Below are 13452 nucleotides of genomic sequence, written 5' to 3'. Positions count from 1 at the left end.
TTTTCTAAAACTTTTTTCAATCTTTAATCTTTACCTTTTTTGATAAAAAAATTGTTTTCCAGAAACTTTCTTTTCCTCTTATAATTTTTATTTTGGGGATACGGAAGTGTGCGTTTTTGCTTTCTTTTTTGGTTTTCTTTCTCTTTTTTTTTCTTTTTAAATTATCTTTTTGTTTTTTGTTTACCTCTACTGAACTTCTCATCTTTTTCTTCCTCCTTTCTCCTCTCTTTCATTCTTCTTTATGTGACTTAATTCTTGTCCTGCACATCCTCAGATAAACCCGTAGTTGACTATTAGACCCTATCCCACATTGTGTACACACTTAATCCACAAATTTATTACTCAAGTCAAAACCGCTGAGACTTAAATTCCTTAATAGCAGTACTACCTCTTTATACCTATATAATATTTTAAGCATTTTTATTTTTAAGTTTTTCACATCTCTTTCATATCCTTCCCCTTCTCTCAATAAATACACGTTCTCATCTAAATAGATTGTTATCACTTCTACATAATTTTATTAATTTCTACCTTTCTATTTTTTCTGGTCTCTTTTTTTTCCCATTCCCTTTCTTTTTTGTCTTTCTTTCTCTACTTTCATCCTACCCAACCTATTTCCTGCATTGAGATTAAGACTTAGTTAACTCTCCCTAAGCCAACCCACATCAATCTATTCCTATTTTTTTACCCACATCTCTCCCTAACCCTAATAATTACTGGTCTTCCAAATTATTCTTTGTTGTTCTTAGCCAATTAACGTATAGTTGTTTGATGTTGAATAGATGTATCTGTTGAACTAGATCATATCTGTAGACTACTGACTGTGCAAATTCAGACTTGGGTTGATGCTTGCCTTAAGAGAGTGTTGTAGCACAAAACTGGTGGTATTTTCATCTCAAATGAGCAGAGTAAGCCGGAAAAACACAAGAAAAATGGCAAATCCGGGTATCTCAATTCTCAATCCCAATATCAGGGGACAGAACAGATCATGAATAATCCAGAGGAGAATTCCCAAATAGCTCTACAAACACTGCTGGCAAACATGATAAATCAAAAGATTGAAAGCATACAAAGGTCTCTGTATGAGCGTGATAGGGAGAGAGAGGAGGCATTCCAAAAGTTTATACAGGAATATCATAAGCATGAGGAAGCTACTCAAAAGCTGATACAGGATTTGCATGAGCAGTTTGAGAATACTCAAAGAGAAAGGCAGGAATGGCGTGAACAGGCTGAGAACACTCAAAGAGAACTACAGGAATCCTACGAACGGGAGGAAGTTAAAAGAGTAATACAGGAATTGAGAGAGCAGGAAGAGAATACACAAAGATCACTAAAGGCATTCATGGAATCCATAAACAAAGAGCTGAAGGAAGTCAGGGAGACCACAAAGGGAATGCTGAATGGAGCCCAACAGAAGGAATGGGAGTCCAAGGAAACCATAACCAATCAAGGAAGTGATCTGAGAATAAACACTGACCATCAAATTAAGGAAGTAAAGAAGTTCATACAAAATCTAAAACAAAGCTTCAACAAAGAACTTGAAGCCATCAAAGCTGACCAATTAGAAGGAAAAGAGATCAAAAACAAAATAGAAAGTCTTGACAGCATGTTAGACCATGCAGAAGATCGAATCTCAGGGATTGAAGACAGCCTAGATATTATAGATAAAGAACATACAACCATCCAAGACAAGTCCAAGAAATATGATAGATCAATCCAACACTTGGAAGACACCATCAGAAGGCCTAATCTAAGGATAATGGGTGTAGAGGAGCACCTAGAAACAGAAGTTAATGGCCTAGGAAATTTGTTGAACAGGATCCTAGCAGAGAACTTCCCAAACATGCAAAAAGATAGGCCTATTCAGATACAAGAAGCATTTAGAACTCCAAGCAGACCAGAACAGAATAGGACATCCCACTGTCACATTATAATCCACACAGGATCAACTCAGACCAAGGAAACGATCCTTAAAGCTGTCAAGGAGAAAAGATTAATCACCTATAAAGGAAAACCAATTAGAATCACCTCAAATTTCTCAGCAGAGACAATCAAAGCAAGAAGAGCCTGCAATGATGTATGCCATGCCCTGAAAACAAACAACTATCAACCAAGAATACTGTACCCAGCTAAACTCTCCTTAATAACTGAAGGCCAAATAAAAACCTTACATAGCAAAGAAAAATTGAAACAATACATCTCCACCAAACCAGTCTTACAAAAGAATCTTAAAGATGTCCTACACATAGAAAACCAACAAGACTACGATAAAGGTCAAGAAACTGCACCCAAACTGAGAATCCAAGAAACATAGAAAGAAGACAGTTTGCACAGCCACCAAGAAGGTGGATGACATGGCAGGAACTCCCAAATACCTCTCAGTCCTTTCTCGTAACGTTAACGGACTGAACTCTCCAATTAAGCGACATAGACTGTCTAGTTGGATTTAAAAACAAGACCCTTCTATCTGCTGCCTTCAGGAGTCACATCTTGCCCATAAAAACAAACACATTTTCAATGTTAAAGTTAGAAGAAAATCTACCAAGCAAGCGGCCCCCATAAACAGGCGGGATTAAATAGACTTCAAATTAAAATTCGTGAGAAGAGACAAAGAAGGTCGCTACGTACTAATTAAGGGATCTCTCCTTCAGGAGGATATTACAATTCTAAATATCTACTCGCCAAACAATGGAGCACCCAAATTAATCCAAGAAATACTACTTTCCCTCAAATCCCATATAACTCCAAAGACATTAATTGTTGGGGATTTTAACATACCACTCTCCCCACTAGATAGATCAACTCGGCAAAAACTCAACAGAGAAACTGCAGACCTAAACAGCTGCATAGATCAACTAGATTTAACAAATATCTACCGAACATTTCACCCAGCAGCATCAAAATACACGTTTTTCTCAGCAGGACATGGAACACTTTCTAAAATAGACCACATTTTAGGACAGAAAGCAAACTTGTGTAAATTCAGAAACATTGAAGTTGTATCTTGCATTCTCTCTGACCACAAGGGAATAAAATCAGAACTCAACACCAAAAGCCACCAAAGAAAATCTGGTATCACATGGAGGCTTAACAACACACTGCTGAATCACGAATGGGTCATGCAAGAGCTTAGAAAGGAAATTCAAATGTTCAGGCTATTCAACAAAAATGAACACACAAATAACCAGCTCCTCTGAGTCACAGCAAAAGCAGTACTAAGAGGCAAGTTTATAGCTCTGAGCTCCTACATCAACAAATTGGAGAGATCTGAAACCAACAATTTAATGACACTTCTAAATCTCCTTAAAAAATACCAGCAAGATAAACCCCAATCCAGTAGATGGAAAGAACTAATTTAAATTATATCAGAATTAAATGAATTAGAATCCAAAAAAACTATAGAAAGAATCAACAAAACAAAGAGTTGGTTCTTGGAAAAAATTAACAAAATTTCCAGATCCTTAGAAAATCTTATCAGAAAAAGAAGAGAACACACCCAAATAAATAAACTCAGAGACGAGAATGGAAACATCACCACAGAAACAACCAAGATTCAGAACATTATAAGGGAATACTTCTCAGAACTTTATGCTAATAAGTTTGAGAACTTGACAGAAATGCACCTCTTCCTAGCAAATATTGACATGCCAAAACTAAACCAAGATGAGTTAAACCAGCTGAACAGGCCCATATCAACCGTTGAAATAGAAAAAGCAATAAGAGACCTTCCAGCTAAGAAAAGTCCAGGACCAGATGGTTTTACAACGGAATTCTATAAGGCCTTCAAAGCAGAGCTCACACCAATACTAATCCAACTCTTCAATGAAATGTAAAGAGAAAGCTCACCACCGAACACATTCTATGAAGCCATCATAACCCTCATCCCAAAACCAGGCAGGGACTCATCAAAGAAAGAGAACTATAGACCCATTTCTTTGATGAACATTGATGCAAAACATCTCAACAAAATATTGGCCAACCGACTTCAACAATTCATCCAGAAAATCATACACCATGATCAAACAGGATTCATTTCAGCGATGCAAAGCTGGTTAAATATACCCAAATCAATTAATATTATTCATCACATCAACAGCAGCAAGAATAAGAACCACATATTTATCTGAATAGATGCAGAAAAAGCATTCGACCTGATCCAACACATCTTTATGATGAAGGATTTGGAAAAATTAGGAATCCATAGAAGATTCCTCAATACAATAAAGGCTGTATATGACAAACCTACAGACAGCATTATACTTAATGGTGAAAAACTGAAGCCATTTCCTCTTAACTCAGGAACAAGACAAGGATGTCCACTCTCTCCAGTTCTCTTCAACCTAGTATTAGAATTTCTAGCTACAGTAATAAGACAAGATGCAGACATAAAGGGGATCCGAATAGGGAAAGAAGAAATAAAACTCACCCTCTTTGCAGACGAAGTGATCTTGTATTTAAAGAATAACATAGACTCCACTCCCAAATTACACACGCTGATTCAAAACTTTGGCAAAGGAGCAGGGTATTAACTTAACCCCCCAAAATCAATGGCTTTTCTGTATGCCAACAATGAGAAAAGTATGGCTGAAATTAGAAAGCAACTCCATTTGTAATAGCCCCACAAAAAATAAAATACCTAGGAATTAACTTAACCAAAGAAGTGAAGGACCTCTATGATGAAAACTTTAAAATCTTGAAAAAGGAAATCAACACAGAACTTAGAAAATGACAAAACCTCCCATGCTCCTGGATTGGAAAGATTAACATTGTGAAAATGGCAATAATTCCCAAGGCTATCAACAAATTCAAGATACCTATCAAAATTCCAACCTCATTCTTCAAGGAAATAGAAGAGGCAATCCAAAAATTCATATGTAACAATAAAAGACACGGAATAGCAAAAACGCTCCTTAACGGAAAGAACACAGCTGGAGGAATATCAATACCAAATTTCAAACTTTACTATAAAGCCATAGTAATCAAAACAGCTTGGTATTGGCATAAGAACAGACCTCAGGACCAATGGAATAGAATTGAAATCCCAGAAATGAACCTACAGACCTATAGCCATCTAATCCTCGATAAGGGAGCTAAAACAATAGAATGGAACAAAGACAGCCTCTTCAGTAAATGGTGCTGGCAAAATTCATTAACTACTTGCAGAAAACTAAAGCTAGATCCGTATATATCACCCTGCACCAGAATCATCTCCAAATGGATCAAAGACCTCGGAGTCAAAGCAGACACTCTGAAAACCTTACAGGATGGAATAGGAGAAACCCTAGGTCTCCTTGGCTCAGGCTGAAATTTTCTAAATAGAGACCCGGAAACACAACAAATCAAAGAAAGGTTGGACAAATGGGATTGCATAAAGTTGCAGAGCTTCTGCATGACAAAGGACATAGCTACCAATATCAATAGAAAGCCCACGGATTGGGAGAAGATCTTTACTAGCCATACAATGGACAAGGGTCTCTATCTAAAATATACTTGGAACTCAAAAAATTAAACCCCCCAACAACAAATCCTCAAAGAAACAACTGCCCAATAAAAAAATGGGCGAAAGATTTAGAGAGAAACTTCTCTTAAGAAGAAAGAAGGATGGCCAATAGCCACATGAAGAAATGCTCAACATCCCTAGCCATAAAAGAAATGCAAATCAAAACAACATTGCGATACCACCTCACTCCAGTTAGAATGGCAAAAATCAAGAAATCTAACAACAACAGATGCTGGAGAGGATGTGGACAGAAGGGAACCTTACTTCATTGTTGGTGGGAATGTAAACATGTTCAACCACTTTGGAAAGTAGTATGGAGGTTCCTCAAAAGACTCCACATAGAACTCCTCTATGACCCAGCAATCCCACTTTTGGGCATTTACCCAAATGTTTACAAACAAGACCACACAACTATGTTTATTGCCGCATTATTTACCATAGCTAAGATCTGGAACCAAACCAGATGCCCCTCAGTAGATGAATGGATCAAGAAAATGTGGTCTATATACACAATGGAATTCTATGCCTCCATCAGAAAGAATAACATTGCCCCATTTGTTAGGAAATGGAAAGACTTGGAAAAAATTATATTAAGTGAAGTAAGCCAGGCCCAAAGAAACATAGGCCCCATGGTTTCTCTTATTTGCAATATCTAGTATATGTATGAGTCAAGCGGAAAAGGTCAGATAATGTGATATTAGGAAAATGAACCCTTAGATATGCATTTTAATGCTTTTTTTCTTTCATGCATGTGTTTCTTACGCATTTATAAGATTATTTCTTTGTTGCTTTGTATGTCTCTCCCCCACAGTATAACTCCCACTTTCACTATATTTGATGTCAGTATAACTTATGTAGGAGATGGACAAAAGTAAGTCGTTTAAGGATACTGGCGGACCTGTTGCAACAATGAGAAGTAGAAGTTGTCATGTCCAAAACGAGCTTTACAACGTCGGTGAGGGGGTGGGGGGGAGAAGGATTTTGACTGGGAGTGGACGGGGGAAGCTGGGAAGGGATGTGAAGGGCAAACAAAGGAGGAGGCTGCAATGTTTGGTTAGAAATGTACGCATTACCTGCCCATGTAATTGTAACCCCTCTGTACAGTATGTTCAACATTAAAATAAAATAAAAAAAAAGTAAAGTCTCTTGAAGGCAATATCATACAAAAGAAGTAACATTATTATCAAGTTGATTCTGCATATATAGTTTGGGGGAGAATGAAGGAAGGGGTGAAATTGATCAAGATTCTTCTTACTTATCAATTGACATGCTGAATTAAACCTCTGTTGTAAAAGAAATATACTCATTACCTGACTTACATAACTGCAACTTCTCTACATATCACCTTCATAGTACATTTTTTAAAAACCTTTTGCTGTACCTATTACAAATTATATAAATAAATAAAATTTTAAAAACTGAAATAAAAAAGTATTCTGAGATCAGAGATCGTTGGTCAAAGCTAGCTCAGTGGAGGAAAGTTAGTGATACTCTTCTGGCCAATGAACTACCAAAATCTGGAAATCGAGCTGTGGCTTAAGTGGTAGAGTACCAGCCTTGAGGGAAAAATTTAAGAGACAAGAGCCCAGACCCTGAGTTCAAGCCCCGGTACTGGCACAGAAAAAATAGAATGTTTTCAGGAGATCCCAGTCCACTGTGTTGAAAGGCCATTATCAGCTGGGTGCCGGTGGCTCATGCCTGTCATCCTAGGTACTCAAGCCTGAGACCTGAGGCTCAATCAAAATTAAAAGCTAGCCTGGGCAGACTCTTATGTCCAATGAATCACCAAAAAGCTGGGAAGCAGAGCTACTGTAGTTCAAGTGGTACAGCACCAACCTTGTGAAAACAAGATAAAGGATAGCACCTAGGCTTTGAGTTCAAGTCCCGGTAAACACACACACACACACTCACACACACACACACACACACACACACACACACACACACACACACACACACTAATATCCTTAACAGGTGCTAGTGGCTTATACCAGCAATCCTAGCAACTCAATAGGCTGAGATCTTAGGATGGCAGCTTGAAGCCAGAACAGGCAGGAAAGTCCCTGAGACTCTTATCTCCACTAAACTACTAAAAAAAGATGAAAGGTGAGCTCTGGTTCAAGTGGTAGAATGTTAGCTTTGAGCAAAAGAAGCTCGGGGACATTGCCTAGGCCCTGAGTCCCAGCTCTAAGATTTTTTTTTAAAAGACATCCTTTGCCACCCCAAAGGCCATAAATTTTGGTCATCCTAAACCTCACATCCACTCCTGCCACTTCCACAGTACTGCCACAAGTGGCTGGTGTGTGGCCAACACTGGGTTAAGAAGTGAAAGTACATAAGGATGTGCATAGCCAGGTCAACACTAATACCCCAAAACAATGAGGTATTGGCCATACCAGTCTCTCATCCCCCAGTTCCCTGGTCCTGGAATCTAAAGTCTGTGCCTCTGTATTCTGAGCATCTGGAATTTTCTAAAAGGACCTGAGAGGCCCAGTTGGGGCCAGAAGATAGACTGTCCTATGATAAAGTACATTTACATTTCCTAGACACTGACTTATACTTCCAAGCCACCTTGGCCTCACAACCCATGTAGACCTAGATCCTCCTTGCTTGGGCAGCCTTCAGGCAGCTCTCAAGCTCCGCTTGGCCAGAGCCACCAGCAATCCCCTATTCCCCTCTCCACTGCGAGCCTGATGAGAGGGATGTGCAGTCCGAGGCCCAGCTGAGGAAAAAGATAGGACATCGCATGACTGAGGCCCTGCCTCTCATGCAGAGGAAACCCTATTCCAGCTGACCCAGAATCCCCTGGAGGCGGCCAAATATTGGGACAGCCAGACTTGTGCCCCAGAGAAAAGTTGGAACACAGGCCTGCGGCAATTTAGGACTCATTGTAGACCCTGATATAGGGCTAAAGGCAAGGTCGGTGTGAAGGAGGGGCACCATCTGAGGCCAGAAAGAGGCAGACCAGCAACCAGGAAGGGGACAGAAAAAGACGAGGGAAAATTACACACACAAGCACGCGCGCGCGCACACACACACACACACACACACACACACACACACACACAGATATTCCAAGCCCTTAGCAGTTCCTGAGAACAAAATCATGAACTCCCTCTATTAGGATCACATCCACCCCGTGAGAAGATGGCACTATCATACTCAGACTAACTGTAGAGATAGCATTGAGCCTCTCACATCTGAAATGTCTCATAACCCAGCATGGAATTTCCTACTGTACACACTGCAATGTGGAAAACTCAGCCAACCTCTTTGTTTATTGTTGGTCATGGGGTTTGAACTCTGGGTCAGCGCGCTGTCCTTCAGCTCTTCAGCTGAAGTTGAGCACTCTACAATTTGAGCCACAGTGCCATTTCCTGTTTTCTGGTGGCTCATTGGATATCAAGACCCACAGACTTTCCTTCCCAAGCTGGCTTTGAACCGTGGTCTTTACATCTTAGCTTTATGAGTAGCTAGGGTGACAGTTGTGAGCCACAAGAGGCGCCAGACTTCATCCATCTTCATATACCCAGAGGAAACCAAATTCATCAGGCCACAAACTTCTTGCAACTCTTTACTTCAGACTTTGACATGGAGCATCCAAATCCATCCTTCATTAGGGAGAATACAGACACAACAATCCCACCCATGCACCCATTTGCCCACTCCCTGCCTGCCATAGGCTTCGACCACTTGAGTTCTTGGTAAGGCACCATGCATTCTACTGTGGCTTCAAAGTGGTGCAAACTTGGGGAGTTCTTAGAAATGTCTGTAAAGTGAGGCCAGCACCTGGTCTCTCAATCACAGCACCCTCCCACACACACCTCTACATCTTTGCAGCGAAGATGTTTTACTTTCTTTCTTTTTTTCGATTGTGGGCTTGAACACTGGACCTGGTTGCTGTCCCTGAGCTCTTCAGCTCAAGGCAAGCACTGGTTTGTTGGAGATAAGGCTCTCAGCGTCCTTCCTGCCCAGTCTGGCTTTGAACCATGATCCTCAAATCTCACCTCCTGAGTACTTAGGATGACAGCCATGAGCTACTGGCACCCATCAAAACATATTTTTCAATGCCTGTCATCCTATCCTCTCAGGAGACTGAGATCTGAGGACTGCAGTTGGATGCCACCCTTGGAAGCATAGTGCATGAGAACTCTTTATCTCCAATTAAACATCCAAAAAACCTGGAAGTGGATGTGTGGCTCAAGCAGTAGAGGGCTCGCAGTGAGCTGAAGAGCTGAGGGATAGTGCCCAAGCCCAGAGTTCAAGCCCCATGCCTGACCAAAAAATATTCAGTTTTCACTAACAAGTAGGAACAAAAATGAGAGATTGAATAGTAACTAGAGCATTATCATTATATTTATTTCTCAGTGATCATTCTTGTAATGATTAATGAGAGTTTTCCAGCCAGGTTTAGCTTGAGAGTTAGTGTTAAGTAATGGATTAGATGGTAAGTAAATCTAAAATTGCTTTAGGGTACAGGGGTTCAGGAAAACAAAGGATCATTGGAAACTACAGTATTTTTCCTGATAAGAGAATTTGAGGACAAATAATATAATACTTCATGTTAAGGAACAAGATAACCTCAGAGGTAGAGTCAGAAAATTTGTGGGAATTAGGGCAAATTGAAATGCATTTTCAGAGTGCAAACTGGAGTATCCATTAGAATGATTAAAAACTAGAGTCTTTTTCTTAAACATTAGAATTGGACTATCAGAGTGAAAGTTAGGTTTTAGTTCCAGCTGGAGTTAGATTTAGCCTTAGGGAAATGGAAAGTTTAGGGTCAAACTGAAAGTAAATCTTCGAATAACAAGTCTAGTTAGAATTAGGATGAATGTGAAATAAGAAACTGCTAATAATATTAAGATTAGGGTATGATTAGTGTGAGGGTTAACCTCAATATTCCAGTTAGGGTTCGGGTTACAAAATGGCAAGATACTGAATAAAACTACAAACTATTTTTAGAAAGATGAGTTGAATCAAAGTTAGGATGAATAAAAACTAATGTATTTGTCTGGCTTTTAGAATCCAAAGGCTATTAGTTCTAGGGTTAGGGTTACTGTTCTAGTTCAAGTTAGACTTAGGCTTAAGGAAGGGTAAGCTTTACGGTAAAAATGAGTTTTCTGCTAATATTTTCAAGTAAAATAAGTTTGAGATTTAACAAAAACTACAGAGTTTTACTAAATTTCCTCTTCCAGGTTGAAGAGGATTAAATTAAGAGTTAGGTTTCTAGTAAGATTTATATATAGTTAGGATTAGATACTAAAGTATATTTTAAATAAACCTGCAACTTCTTTTTGGAGATATAGGAGTTCAGTAAACGTTAAGATCAGTGGAAACTGTGATAGTTTTCATGATATGAAGATTTGAGGTTAATGATTCATAATAGGGAACAATTTCAGAGTCCAAGTCAGGGAATCTGTAGGATTTGGAACAAACTGCAAATCATTTCAAAGACAATGAGTATCTGTTAGAATGTGTCTAAACTCGAGTATTTTCCATTAATTTTAGGATTGGGTTACTATTATCATCAAGATTACTCTTAGGGTTCTGTTAGAATTAGGATTAGGGAAATGGAAGGTTGAGAAATTTAGTGACTTACTTTCTTTGTGTATGTATATGCACTATTCTAAGGCTTGAACTCAAGGCTTGGGTTCTGCCCCTGAGCTTTTTGCTGTAGGCTAGCATTCTACCACTTGAGACATGAGTCCACTTCCAGCTTTCTTTGACAGTGAATTGGAGATGAGAGTCTCACAGACTTTCCTATCTAAGCTGACTTTGAACTGAGATCCCCAGATCTCTGCCTTCTCATTTAAGGTAGGATTAATGCATGAGCTACTAGTGCCCAGGAAATTGCCTGAATTATACTGATTGTTTTTACTTTTGTTCGAGATTGAGACTTGAATTCATTATCTGACAGCTTTGCTCACTAAGTAGCACTCTGCCACTTGAGCCATATCTTCAAAAATGATTATTTTAAATAGCTGGAAATCATTAAATTTTCTTCAGATGATATGTATCATTAGTGTTGTTCTAAAACTTATCCTAATCAAAAAAGATTTATTGACCCTAGAGATTATCTGAGCAGATTCTCATGCTTTGCTTTTAATTGCATAACAATTTAGGGACATGATTTTTTTTATTATTATTTTAAGTAGCAAAGCAGTTATCATTAAACAAAGCAGTTTATGCGTACAATATACCTTGATCAATGCCAACCCTTTCAACATTCTCATCCATCCCTCCCCTATACACCTCTTCCTTCACTCTTTTTAATTTTGTAGGATATTTACTGGATTCTTCTCTGCATTTTCCCCCTTTTCTCCTATTCAGTCTTCTACCTTTTCCCACTTCACTCCTCTTTTGTCTACCCACTTCCATATGATCCAGCAACTCTACTCCTGGGCATTTACCCGAAAGATTACAAACCAAGATATAGTAATGGTTTCAGCACAACCATGTTTACGAATCAGCCCTCAAGAGAGAAATGAATCAAGTAAATGTAACACACACACACACACACACACACACACACACACACACACACACACACACACTGGAAATTCTACTTACCCATCAGAAAGAATATTGTACCAGTTGTATCTCTCATTTCTCATTTCATCTGCCTGATATCTCATTGCCATCGTATTGTCCCTGTACTGCAGTAACTGACACATGCAAACTGATGTAAAAGATTTTCGGGGTTATGGGCTAACCATAGATTCTGGAGTATGAGTTCTCTGCTCATTCTCTTTGTCTATTCATGCCTTTGAGTATTGATTGTACAGATTCACTTGAACCATTTGCTACACAGAAAAGAGATGAACCATACATATATATGTATGTATGTATATATATATATATATATATGATTATATACATACACACATATATATACATACATGGATATATGCACACATATGGATATATATTTAATACTTGAGTTCATTTTATGTTTTCAAGAATTATGGAGCTAACAAAAATCACATGCATTTTCCTACCTTTTCAACTTTTTCAAAACCCAAAGAACTTTGTCTCTTTTGAATATCTAATTTTTAAGATAATATCACGATCTCTGATCTGTCAGTGGCCTTCAAATTAGATGTTCAAATAGGACAAAGTTATTTAGGCTTTTGGTGGAAGAGAGGAGTATTACTAGGGTTCTATTCAGGTGTTCTCTGCTTGCTAGATAGGACTTTAGTTGTATAGCAACAAGCAGTTCAATTACTTTTGCCATACTTCTGGTCAATTTTATTTACTTGAGGTCTTGAACTTTTTGCCCGGGTCTAATCTTAGATTGACTGAATGATCCTAGATTGCTTCTTATGTCTCCCACACAATTATCTAGGATTACAGATGTGAACCACTATGGCCAGCTTATTTGTTGAGATGGCTGTCTGGGCAGTTATTTCTTTGGCCTGGCCTGAGACCAAGATCCTTGTCATTTCTGCTTCCCAATCAGCTGGGATTACAGATGGGCTACTATACTTGGTGTACATGACACCTTCTGTTTTTTTTGTGTGTGTGTTGGTCTTGGGGCTTGAACTCTGGGTTTGGGCATTGTCCCTGCACTCTTCAGTTCAAGGGGAGTGCTCTACCGCTTGAGACACAGCACCAGCATCGGTTTTCTAGTGGTTTTACTGGAGATAAGAGTCTCACGGATTTTTTTCTTGGGCTGTCTTTGAACTGTTATCCTCACATCTCAGCATCCTGAGTAGCTAGGATTACAAGCGTGAGCCACCGATGCCCGGCACACCTTCTATTTTTTAAAAGAGGTTTTCATTGTAAAAATGCTCTGTAGAGGGGTTATAGTTACATGAGCAAGTTAATGAGTACATTTTCTATCAAGCATTGTTAACTCCTCCTTTGTTTTTCCCCTCCCCTTCCCTCCCACCTCCACAACTACACTCCCCTCTACTCCCTTACCCTCTTCCCCGCTAAATTGTAAAGATACT

This window comes from Dipodomys spectabilis, unplaced genomic scaffold, assembly GCF_019054845.1.
Source record: "Dipodomys spectabilis isolate Male_0828 unplaced genomic scaffold, ASM1905484v1 ptg000268l, whole genome shotgun sequence".
Classification (NCBI taxonomy): domain Eukaryota; kingdom Metazoa; phylum Chordata; class Mammalia; order Rodentia; family Heteromyidae; genus Dipodomys; species Dipodomys spectabilis.
The sequence above is the reverse complement of the archived record's forward strand: the minus strand, read 5'-3'. Positions refer to the sequence as shown.